We start from the raw sequence: 11,689 nt of genomic DNA, 5'->3' as shown, positions 1-11,689 counted from the left end.
CGTTCCCGACATTTCAATGTGCGACGCACAGCGTTAACCCGCCCTGCTTCGGCTACGTAGGCGCGCGCCCGTCGTTGTGAAGTACACACATAGCTGCTGTGGCCGAATCACGGCTCTGAGAGAGTGAGTGCACGCGCACGCGCTTTAGGAAAGAAGGGAGTGAGGGAGAGAGAGAGAGAGAGAGAGAGAGAGAGAGAGAGAGAGAGAGAGATCAGCACCAACGCGTGACCGCGACTGAATCCACAAAATATAGTGAAGAAGTGGCGTTTTAACACAAAGACTCCGCGAGAGCGAGAAGATGAAGTACACGCATCCGCAGTGGCGTGAAAAGAGGAGCCGCAGCGCATAAAGGGTAAGAAACGGAAAGTTCGCCTTCTTTTCTTTGGCCAAGTTAGAGAGAGAGAGAGAGAGAGAGAGAGAGAGGTCTGGAATTCCTGCTTCCCTGCCCGAGTCCCGGAGTTTCAGTTTGCACGTGAACACACTGTCGAGGGCTTTGAGCAACATTGTAAATATGTGTAACGTTTTGCCTTAAAAAGCCTGTGTGTGTGTGTGTGTGTGTGTGTGTGTGTGTGTGTGTGTGTGAGAGAGAGAGAGAGAGAGAGAGAGAGAGAGAGAGAGAGGGAGAGGGAGAGGGGGCGCGCGCGTGTGTTTGTGTGTGCGCGCCCGCGCTGGCCAATTTTCGTTCCTTCAGGGCAGCTGCGCTTGAACTTAAGACGCCGCGCCACTGTTGCTGAAACGTCACCTCTACTCTTACACAGAAAACTACAAGGTGTCTCTCCGAAACCTCTAAGCTGCTACACTAACATTAGCTGGGATCTTGGGGAATAACTTAAACTGTACTTATTTTGGAGAGAGTGACACACACAGAGAGACAGAGTGACACACACAGAGTGACACACACACACACAGAGACAGAGTGACACACACACACACACACAGAGACAGAGTGACACACACACACACACACAGAGACAGAGTGACACACACACACACACAGAGACAGAGTGACACACACACACACACAGAGACAGAGTGACACACACACACACACAGAGACAGAGTGACACACACACACACACACAGAGACAGAGTGACACACACACACACACAGACAGAGTGACACACACACACACAGAGACAGAGTGACACACACACACACAGAGACAGAGTGACACACACACACACACAGAGACAGAGTGACACACACACACACAGAGACAGAGTGACACACACACACACACAGAGACAGAGTGACACACACACACACACAGAGACAGAGTGACACACACACACACACAGAGACAGAGTGACACACACACACAGAGACAGAGTGACACACACACACAGAGACAGAGTGACACACACACACAGAGACAGAGTGACACACACACACAGAGACAGAGTGACACACACACACAGAGACAGAGTGACACACAGACAGAGAGACAGAGTGACACACACACAGAGAGACAGAGTGACACACACACAGAGACAGAGTGACACACACACACAGAGACAGAGTGACACACACACACAGAGACAGAGTGACACACACACACAGAGACAGAGTGACACACACACAGAGACAGAGTGACACACACACACACAGAGACAGAGAGACACACACACACACAGAGACAGAGAGACACACACACACAGAGACAGAGTGACACACACACACAGAGACAGAGTGACACACAGAGACAGAGTGACACACACACACAGAGACAGAGTGACACACACACACAGAGACAGAGAGACACACACACACAGAGACAGAGAGACACACACACAGAGACAGAGTGACACACACACACAGAGACAGAGAGAGAGACACAGAGAGAGACACAGAGAGAGACACACACAGAGATGGAAACTAGAGGAAGCTATTTAGTTGTAGCTGTAAGATAAACAGCACTAGAGAAGACAGGTTACAAACAAGCTAAATGGGAATTAAAATAAAAAAAATTGCATAGCTAACACTGAGTATTATTATTATTATTATTATTATTATTATTATTATTATTATTCATCGAGGCCTACTGGAGGTCTGTGAGCTAAACTGAAAGTGATTCTGAATGAACTTGCTCATGTTTTCCAATAAATATACGGTTTATGACCGTACAAGATAGTTGTCTATTACTCCGTCTTTTATTCCGTATCACATTGTCGACCTTTGTGTCTCCCGTCGCCAACTTTGTATTTAAGTTGTGTAGCTTTTATGTAATCTAATATGCTGTAAATTAGCGTGGTCATCATCAGGGCTGCTGAGCATTTTGCCTGTATTCCCCCACTCCCTAAAGGAAACATATAAACCCAACCCACAAAATGTAAACAGCTGTAAAGCCGTAATCAAACTCATTCACATGTGCGCTTCCATATCACTTACTCATTGTGTGTCTAATGTAATACAGATAGCAGCCATTCCCAGAAAAATGCCTGTAATTAGCCATAAAAGTTTCACTGGTGGTGGAATCGAAAATGCAGTAAACAGTGCAACAAATCTGGGGAAATTAGACCATCCTCTTTAGACTCCTCAACCCTCCTGGACTCTCTAACTGTCAGTGTTGTGTGTCGCAATGTTTTAACAGCGTATGGTTTATGGCTGAGGATCTGTGGACAGCTGACTGTGACACCTATATGAGGGTCTTCCCCAAAGTTAGAAGTCGTATAGAATGTCTTTGAATGCCGTCGCCTCACCGGATTGGGCTCATTTGTCCGGCACATCCCACAGACCCTCGATCAGATCAAGATCTGGTGAATTTGGAAACAACACTTTGCCATGAACTGATTTAATTCTGCTTTAGTGTTTAGTGACATCTTCATGAATGCCCCAGAATCCAATGTTTCCCAGCAGAACATTGCCCAGAGCATCATTCATCCTTCGCCAGCTTTCCTTCTTCCCATAGTGCATCCTGGTGTCATCTCTTCACCAGTTAAGCGACACAAACGCACTTGAACTGTTTTCTTGCTCACTAATTAAACCCCTAACTGAACGGGTACCACAGTACCAAACTCATCAGTGTTAATCACTTCACTTAACATTATGGCTGATGGGTGTATGGCTTATAATCGTGCGTCCTCAAATGTCTGAATATCATTTCACTGTGTTCTGTAAGTTCGAATCAAAAACGAGATGATCTCAGTTTCCCGTCAGTTTTCTCATATCGCATCCCGCGGCGTCTCATTAGACCGTCTGCGTTATTATCGGACGTAACGGCTTTCTTTCGATTGCGCTCGGATCTGCTTTGATGGTTTTTGAATAGCCGTCACCTGGCATAATTCTGTCAACGACTGATGATTGATATCCGGTGCTTACAGTCATCTTCTGAGAGTAATGCAATCGAAAGGGATTTGAGTAGATTAATATAAGCCTGCAGACTTTACGGGACGGGAAATAATAAACTTTTTTTTAATAACTCGTATGCAGGCGAACACTCTGAGGTGTGAAGTGCCGCATTGTGATGTGGGTGGATGTGTTATGACGGGTCGGATTACCGTTCCCATCATTAGCGCGTCTCGCTGACATAAATGTCAAAGTAAAGAAAGAGCGCTGCGTCGTTTCTGACATGCACTCCCAGACGGAGGATTCTGAACAGACTGCGGGTTTGGAGTTTCTCTTTAAATCGGCCTCGTTTTAAAGGCCCTAGAAATAAATCTACCCAAGGAGTACATAGAGGAATTGAGAAACATTAGCAATGCGTTCGATTATACGTTTGTTGAAATGCATAATGTTTGAAATGACTTGATTTGAAACTCCTTAGATGTAATCGGAATATGCGTGTGTTAGAAATCACACACATTCTTAAGTCTAACAAACATAATAACTATTATGAGTTATTGAGTAACTCCAGACAAGCTACTGGGAAAGATGTGTAGTTATGAGAATTCCGAATGCACGCCGAAAATCCCTGGGAATTTGTGTTCGGCTCGCCTCGGAAATGCGACGTCGGAGCTCGGAACTTGAAACGATGTCGTTTTTTGACCTTCGTGTATTCGATTTACAGCATGGCAATAAGATCCCATGGACTCCTGCTGGTCCCATTAGCCAGCTAACTGTGATGATTGACCTAGAGGTTCCTCCTGAAAACGGTGCACTAGGGAATAGTCGGTGTTGTAGATTTAACAAGCGGATGTGTTGATTGAGCTACTTGTGTCGAATGTATAACCGATTGTGTTACCGTGGAGGTCGTGAGCAGCCACGTGGACATGACGCCGCTTGCCGAACTCAGGGTTGCAGAGACTCAGCCTAAGTTTGTCAGCAGTCGTCCCTCCAAAAGTCAGAGGACACCAGGAACCTATGTTGATGGAAGGATTTCTGTCAGTGCAAATTGTGGTAGTGCGCTACACTAAATAGACAAGGACAAGGTTGTGTTACGGTGAACGTTGTGATGTTGCAAGCGGATCGTTATGTGACACCAGTGTGTTTGAACTTTTCCTGACCCACCACCCAAACCCCCCACCCCCTTATCTCAAAGCTCCAAACTACAGAACAGGTGTGACCTGTGGGGCACTCTCTTACACACACACACACACACCACACACACACACACACACACGGAGAGACGCACACATTCTTGGATCAGTCTAAGAATTTAGTTTAAACCAAATCTGCTGTAACAAAAGACAAAATCAAACTAGAAAAAAAAGCACAAAAAAAAAGCATCACCTAAATATGTGCCTTACGTTTCCCTATTTCATTCTTTTAATAACCTGCTTATAGCAGTGTGTAACAAAAAAAAAGCTGCGAATTAGAAAAGCAACAAAACAAACCCCGTCATGCATCAGTAACTTAGACGTGTTTACAGATTCTTTTTATCATTATTGCGCCCCAACGAATTATTTTGCCTTTTGTTAAAGATCACATTAAAATGTAAAGGGTTTGTGGATAGCACTGAAACACATACAACCCCCACCACACACACCACACACACACACACACACACACACCCCATATTTACTGTTTTCAACGCGAATTTTCTTCATTTCTGAAGAAAATATACTTTATACTTTAAAAGTGATTTTAAAAGCGTTACGGTGTTCCTTCAGGCACAGAGTTTTTTTTCACAAAGGCTTTTTTGTCTGGAAAGTTTGAGGCTCTGGGAATTAAAATCCGCACGATCCGAATTACAGTACTGTTACCTTCAGAAGACAAACATCTGCTGTAAGATCCTATCCTGCTGCTTTAAGCATCCAAATCATTTTTCTCTTAAGATGTTAGCAGCTTTTCTTTCTAGAGTTATTACACTTCTACCGGTGAATCTGCTGCCGTCGAAATATTAAAGGGGAGCATTTGGTCGTTTTCACACATCCTCCTTGTATTAGTGAACGTTATTTGCGTCCTGCAGCAGAAGCATCACACCGGATCGATGAAGAAACCTTTATAACTTTTAGCAAAGCAGGAAAAAAAAATTATTTAATGTATAGAATTATATGAAAATGAAGAACTTTATGATGATTATTGAAGCTAAATGTTAAACACAAGATAAATACAGAACACAATCTGTCTAACTCTATATAAGTGTTATTTTTTATTACATGTCATCTCTCTTACTGCTTTTTATATTTGGCTTTGTTTTTCTTTACTGACTAAAAAAAAAAAAATTTTTGACAAAAGCAGCTGCTGATTTTTTTTTATTATTTTTTTCCCCCCCTTTGGATCTGGCAAATCCACAGGCGCAGGATCTGACTAATTAATCTCAGGATTGACTTCAGGCCCGTTGAACGGCTGACGCTGAGACTTTTGAGCAGTTTCTGAATTTCTCTGATGGCTTTTGTGATATTTTGGGAGTTTTGTTTGCACCCAGCTAACAGCAGAGCAGCTTCCCGTAACCGCTTTGCAAAATCGCCGAGTTCGAGCGACAAAGTGAACTCGAAGTTTTTCAGCAGGAAAAAAGGCAGCGATGTAAAAGTGTGAAGTAGGAATTTGTGCCTGTGAAGTGACAGGAAGTTACTGTGTCCTATTATACAGTGGGTTCTGCAGCTCTCTAGAATGGTGATGATTTCCTCTCTCTCTCTCTCTCTCTCTGTCTCTCTCTCTCTCTCTCTGTCTGTCTCTCTCTCTGTGTCTCTCTGTCTCTCTCTCTCTCATTCTGTCTGTCTCTCTCTCTCTCTCTGTCTGTCTTATCAAAAAAGTCTCTCTCTCTCTCGCTCTCAGCCCACGGTTGCGGTTTTCACCATGTTTTATTAAGGGACGTTAGATTCAGTCGGATATTTGATACCTGTGTCTGTCACTTTTCTGTCAATTCGCACAACAACAAAATAGTTTGTTGGCTACAGAAAGCTACATTGTGTTGTGTAGTACAAATACAGACATTGCAGTGGAACAGACATGTGGATGTAATTCAGTGGAAAACTCTGTCGTTTTTTTGCCTAACATGGTTGGTCTTAATTAATATTAATACTAATAAGAAGAATTGAAGTGTTTCAAGTAAATATACCTTGAATTACCTCAGTCACTGCATAACACCTGCCATCATACTGAGTGTTTGTGATATGTGACTGAGAGACACACACACACACACACACACACATCTAACTCTCATGCTAGATTTTCACCCATTTCATCTGGTTCTATAAACATAGAGAGACACACACACACACACACACACACACACACACACACACACACACACATAACTCTCATGCTAGATGTTCACCCATTTCATCTGGTTCTATAAACATAGAGACACACACACACACACACACACACACACACGTAACTCTCATGCTAGATGTTCACCCATTTCATCTGGTTCTATAAACCTAAAGACACACACACACACACACACACACACACACACACCGTCATGCCCCATTAGTATAAATCTGATTGCTTTAACAGGTTGCTATCCCTCCCCACCATCACCACCTTTGTCATTTTTTCCTCGTTTTCTTCTTCTTCTTCTTCTTTGTCGACTTTTACCATTCCCAGTTAAGATTCCAGAGATTACCATAGCAGCAGCAGCAGCAGCAGCACACAAACACAAACCAGACAGTTTGGCCCGCAGCACATTAGCATGGCACGTCAGAGCTTTAAACCGAGATTTTCCACTTCATGGTGTGATTCTGATGCACCTCTGCTGGGTCCCTGTAAACTCTGAGAGTGGCGTTGTGGGACCTGCGGTTTCCATGAAGAGAGAGCAGAAGACATGAAGTCATTCGCAGATGTTTCTACATTGCTCACTCAAGCGTGTTCATCCATCCATCCTTCCTTCCTTTCTTCCATTCATCCATCCATCCTTCAGAAAGTGCTTTCTCCTGGTCAGAGTCATGCTGGAACAATGGGAGTGAGTTGGGACACATCCTGGATTTTTCCGATTTCACCACATTCACACACAGGAGCAGTGTAGAGTCACCGGTCCATCTGTATTGTATCATGGGAGATGCAAGAGAACCTGAAGGAAACTCCGACGCTTAGAACTTCACCTGAATGTTTCTAAAAGGAATCTTTATCATTTTAGTGGGACAATGTTATGTAAAGTTGTAGAGAACAGAATGCAGAGCTCCGTCTGTAAATAAAATGCGTGCGTCTGCGGGTGTCCGCGAGTGCGTCTGCGGGTGTCTGTCCGCGAGTGCGTCTGCGGGTGTCTGTCCGCGAGTGCGTCTGCGGGTGTCTGTCCGCGAGTGCGTCTGCGGGTGTCTGTCCGCGAGTGCGTCTGCGGGTGTCTGTCCGCGAGTGCGTCTGCGGGTGTCTGTCCGCGCGTGCGTCTGCGGGTGTCTGTCCGCGCGTGCGTCTGCGGGTGTCTGTCCGCGCGTGCGTCTGCGGGTGTCTGTCCGCGCGTGCGTCTGCGGGTGTCTGTCCGCGCGTGCGTCTGCGGGTGTCTGTCCGCGCGTGCGTCTGCGGGTGTCTGTCCGCGAGTGCGTCTGCGGGTGTCTGTCCGCGCGTGCGTCTGCGGGTGTCTGTCTGTCTGTGTGTCTCTGTCTGTCTGTCTGTCTGTCTGTCTGTCTGTCTGTCTGTCTGTCTGTGTGTCTCTGTCTGTCTGTCTGTGTGTCTCTGTCTGTCTGTCTGTGTGTCTCTGTCTGTCTGTCTGTCTGTGTGTGTGTGTGTGTCTGTGTGTGTGTGTCTGTGTGTGTGTGTGTGTCTGTGTGTGTGTGTCTGTGTGTGTGTGTCTGTGTGTGTGTCTGTCTGTGTTTGCTTCATTTGGCACTGCTCTTGGACCCTCCCTGCCCTCAGCATGCCAGGCACTGAGACACACTAAATTTAGCTCCACATTACTCCCCCCTTCTCTCTCTCTCTCTCTCTCTCTCTCTCTGCCAGCTGATCACTCTCTCATATACTGTTATGTGGACTGTCTCAGCCATGTCTCTCTAAGCACCTTTTTGTCTGTTTTCACACAAACACTTTTTACCAATCATCGGCCCAAGTGTTTTATTTATGTGTGAAAGCGAAGTGGAATCAACACTCAGGGAAAACAGACAGATCAGTTCGGCAGTTCGTCTGGTCTAATGAAGGAATATTGTCTAGTCATTTTGTTTACTATTCTGTCTACTAAATAAGCTGTAGATATAGTGTGCAGGCTTGTACTGTGACCTGAATAGTGGAGTTGACTTCCTGTTAGAGTTGTAGAGCAAAGTAAGAGCAAACTGTTGCTGGATGTTGCACCGATCGCCATCAAAATCACTCTTATCAGATCCAGTCCTCCGATGTATTTCGTGGTGAATTACGAGTGCTGGTACATGTGCGAACGTAGGGCTTGCGTGTGAACACAGGACACACTCCGTGCTAAGGCATGTTGGCGTCGTGCTTGTGATGTTCTGCATAGCTGAGGAACAGCGTCGGCTCGGTTACCGTGAGATGGTCAGCGTCACGGCGCGTCTCCGTTATCAGCTGATCCCTCCGAGCTTCCACACCGATAAGATCAGAAATGATCTAATGGATTAATGGCATCTGGAGTCATTCTGGGTTTGTGTTTTAGAGACATTCTGCTTCCAGTGTTCTTACAATGAGCTTGATTGTACATTTGACCATTTCCCACAAAACCCCACATCCTCGTCTGAGTGTCCTATAGGAGCCGAATGTTTGTGCACCCCTGACCAACACATACACACACACACACACAAGTGCTTGTTGAACATCACGTTCCAGATTTAGTTCCTTTAGATATAATAAGCTTCACTCTCAAGGCTGTAAAGGCTTTCCACTAGATTTGTGTGGGTTAGTGATCATTCAGCTACAAGATCATTTGTGAGACCAGACACTGATGTTGATCAGTGGGGTTCAGTCAGTGTTCCAATTCATCCCAAAGGTTTTCAGTGGGTTTGAGTCAGATGGCTACTCTGGACAGTTCTATACTGTACTAACCACATGGATTTGATTGACAGGTCCCCACAAATATTTGCAATACTGCAACACAAATTTTTACTAAACGTGCAGTAATTCCAAAAGAGAATCTTTTGCGTTTTTTTTTTGCATAAACGTGCGTGTCATAAGATGCTACCAGTTAGTAAAATGCGCTTTTAAAAGAAGACTCGGTGCTGAGATCGCAAAGCGGCATGGAAACGTAATGAAGCTCAACTGTCGACCAAAACTACGCTTGGTAAAAGGTGGAAGTCGCAGTGTTTCCAGCAGGGGGTTTTAAGACGCTGCTCATCTACACCTCAAGTCTGACTCTGAACTACCCGAGTAGGATCTCGGTACAAGAAAAGACTTATTCGAGAATTATTTACTCGATCCCGTCAGCAGTTTCCTGGTGGTGTGGTGAAGAATTAGAGCACTCCGAGAAATCATGGAGTCCCCATCGTTCTCCACCGTTTTTTCCATTCTGGAAAGCGATAGATCAATAGGGTGAGAATTATTTACGAAGGCCAGCATGTCATAATCAGCAGCATTCGGTTCTCGGAACAGACCGATCACACCGAACCGCTGACGATCACGAGTGAGACAGGGACTCGTATATCACGGATACGCCGCAATCGGTAGGAATAAACATTTACACGTTTAAATAAATGCCGAAGAAAAAACGAGAAGGCAGGGGCAGCATGTGGGGTCAGAGATCAAAAGCATTCCTTTCATTTGCCACAAGCTGCTTTTCCACAAATCCCCCGCAGGCCGAGCAAAGCAAATAAACGCTTTTTGTTTGACGGCTTTAAAAAACAAGCTCGGGACAAAATGACAGCATAAAACATGTTAAACCTTTCTGTTTAACCACTGAAAAACATAACCCGAATAGTCAAGAGTCGTTCTCTAGCTCTGTTTAACTTTGTGAGTGTGTGTGTGTGTGTGTGTGTGTGTGTGCATATGTCTGTGTGTTTATGTGGTCTACAGGCTGTCCGTATCATTTATTTATTTATTTTTTCCATATCGATCACATCCGAGGTCATTTTAAAATCACTGCATTTATTTTTCACCATTTTTTATTCACATCACAATTCTGCAGGATCAAAAATGTACATACAATAAGTTTACTGTCTTGTTGAAATTTCTCCTTGGCCATTTGTCATAACGAGGAGTCCATCAGGAGTGTAAGTGTAGCTGTGTTGTAAAGGACCTACCTTTTTAGACCCAGTGTCTTTTTGCCCTTGATACCATGGGGGGTTAAATCAAAGCAACTCAGCCAAGAGTTTAGCAACAAATGGTTGTTGGTCTCCACATGTCTGGTTCCTCTTTAGGAACCGTTTCCAAACAGAAGGTAGCACAAGCATCTGTACAAACAAAGTACATGTAAAATCCATGTGTGGGGCAACCAGACACAGCATGTTTTGAGGAGAGAACCTGAGAATTAACTCCCAGGGAGGACAGAACATTTCGATTTTAAACTAGGGTATATTATAAGCCTTCACTTTGTCTCTGTGGTAAGAAATTTGGTCCTATATCGTGTAGGGATTACGATCGTGACCGATCATATTAGAGATGCGCTAACGTGTGCTAGCTGTGTATGTTACAAATGTAATGTAAATGGAAACATCTTCGACACAGCGCAGAAATGTCCTCGAGCCAAATGACACCATTTCTGCCGCTATGGCACTTCGGCTCCGTTTCAGAGATGTCATCTTTAATACGATTGATCACACAATCTATTCTAACGTGTAGCATCTTATTAAGTCACTATATTATTAAATATTATACACAATGCATTTTTTCTTCCGCTTCACCTTTTGGCCATTTTCTCCTCTGCTGAAGAAACTCTTTAAAGGTGGTTGTTTGAAAGCCAATGTTGACATTTGAAATCACTAAAACAAACACGCCCCTAACCCAAATGGCTCCCACCCCTGTTTTGATGGCTCCGCCCCACACATACACCAGACAAGTATAACCCAGGCAAGACCGAGGGTATATTTTTAATCGATAAATGAACTCAATGTGTAATACTATGGTAATACAAATGTGTTTTTGTAGTGTGTTGTACCGTGACAGGTTTAGCTCCGTTTCATGCGGAAGACCTTCAGTTCTCTCCAGCACTGGAAAGCTGATCCTATATTAACACGTCCTACTTCTTGCCTTATCGTAAGCCTTTCTTCGCTTTCTTTCTTTCTTTATATCCAACCATGTCAATGTTAAAACCGCTTTCTGCTAATGTCACACATGCGCTCTGAACACTCTCTCCGCCCATATCGACAAGACCCGCCCCTTTTTGCTCATTGGCTAGACGATAGTTTTGTTTTTGTTTTGTTTAGCGGCCCGACGCAGTTTTCTGAAGCATCTCTCAAACAATGGAGACCCTAACTTTAAAGCTCTTAAAAGTCCTCC

General features: G+C 44.4%; 1 protein-coding gene across 2 annotated transcripts in view; it reads left to right on the top strand.

Annotated features, from left to right (window-relative positions):
• The first annotated feature begins 85 nt into the window (after positions 1-85).
• peak1 (pseudopodium-enriched atypical kinase 1) overlaps positions 86-11,689 on the top strand; it is a 63,074-nt gene continuing 51,470 nt past the window's right edge. The window contains exon 1 of one of the 2 annotated variants that reach the window (XM_027163826.2): positions 86-352. The gene's annotated coding sequence lies outside the window, so the exon portion shown is untranslated. The remainder of the gene's footprint in view (positions 353-11,689) is intronic. The other variant, XM_027163825.2, reaches the window with a different exon arrangement.

Source organism: Tachysurus fulvidraco, chromosome 10 (genome assembly GCF_022655615.1).
Source record: "Tachysurus fulvidraco isolate hzauxx_2018 chromosome 10, HZAU_PFXX_2.0, whole genome shotgun sequence".
Classification (NCBI taxonomy): Eukaryota; Metazoa; Chordata; class Actinopteri; order Siluriformes; family Bagridae; genus Tachysurus; species Tachysurus fulvidraco.
Note: the sequence above shows the minus strand (reverse complement) of the source record. Positions and strands in the feature narration are given on the sequence as shown.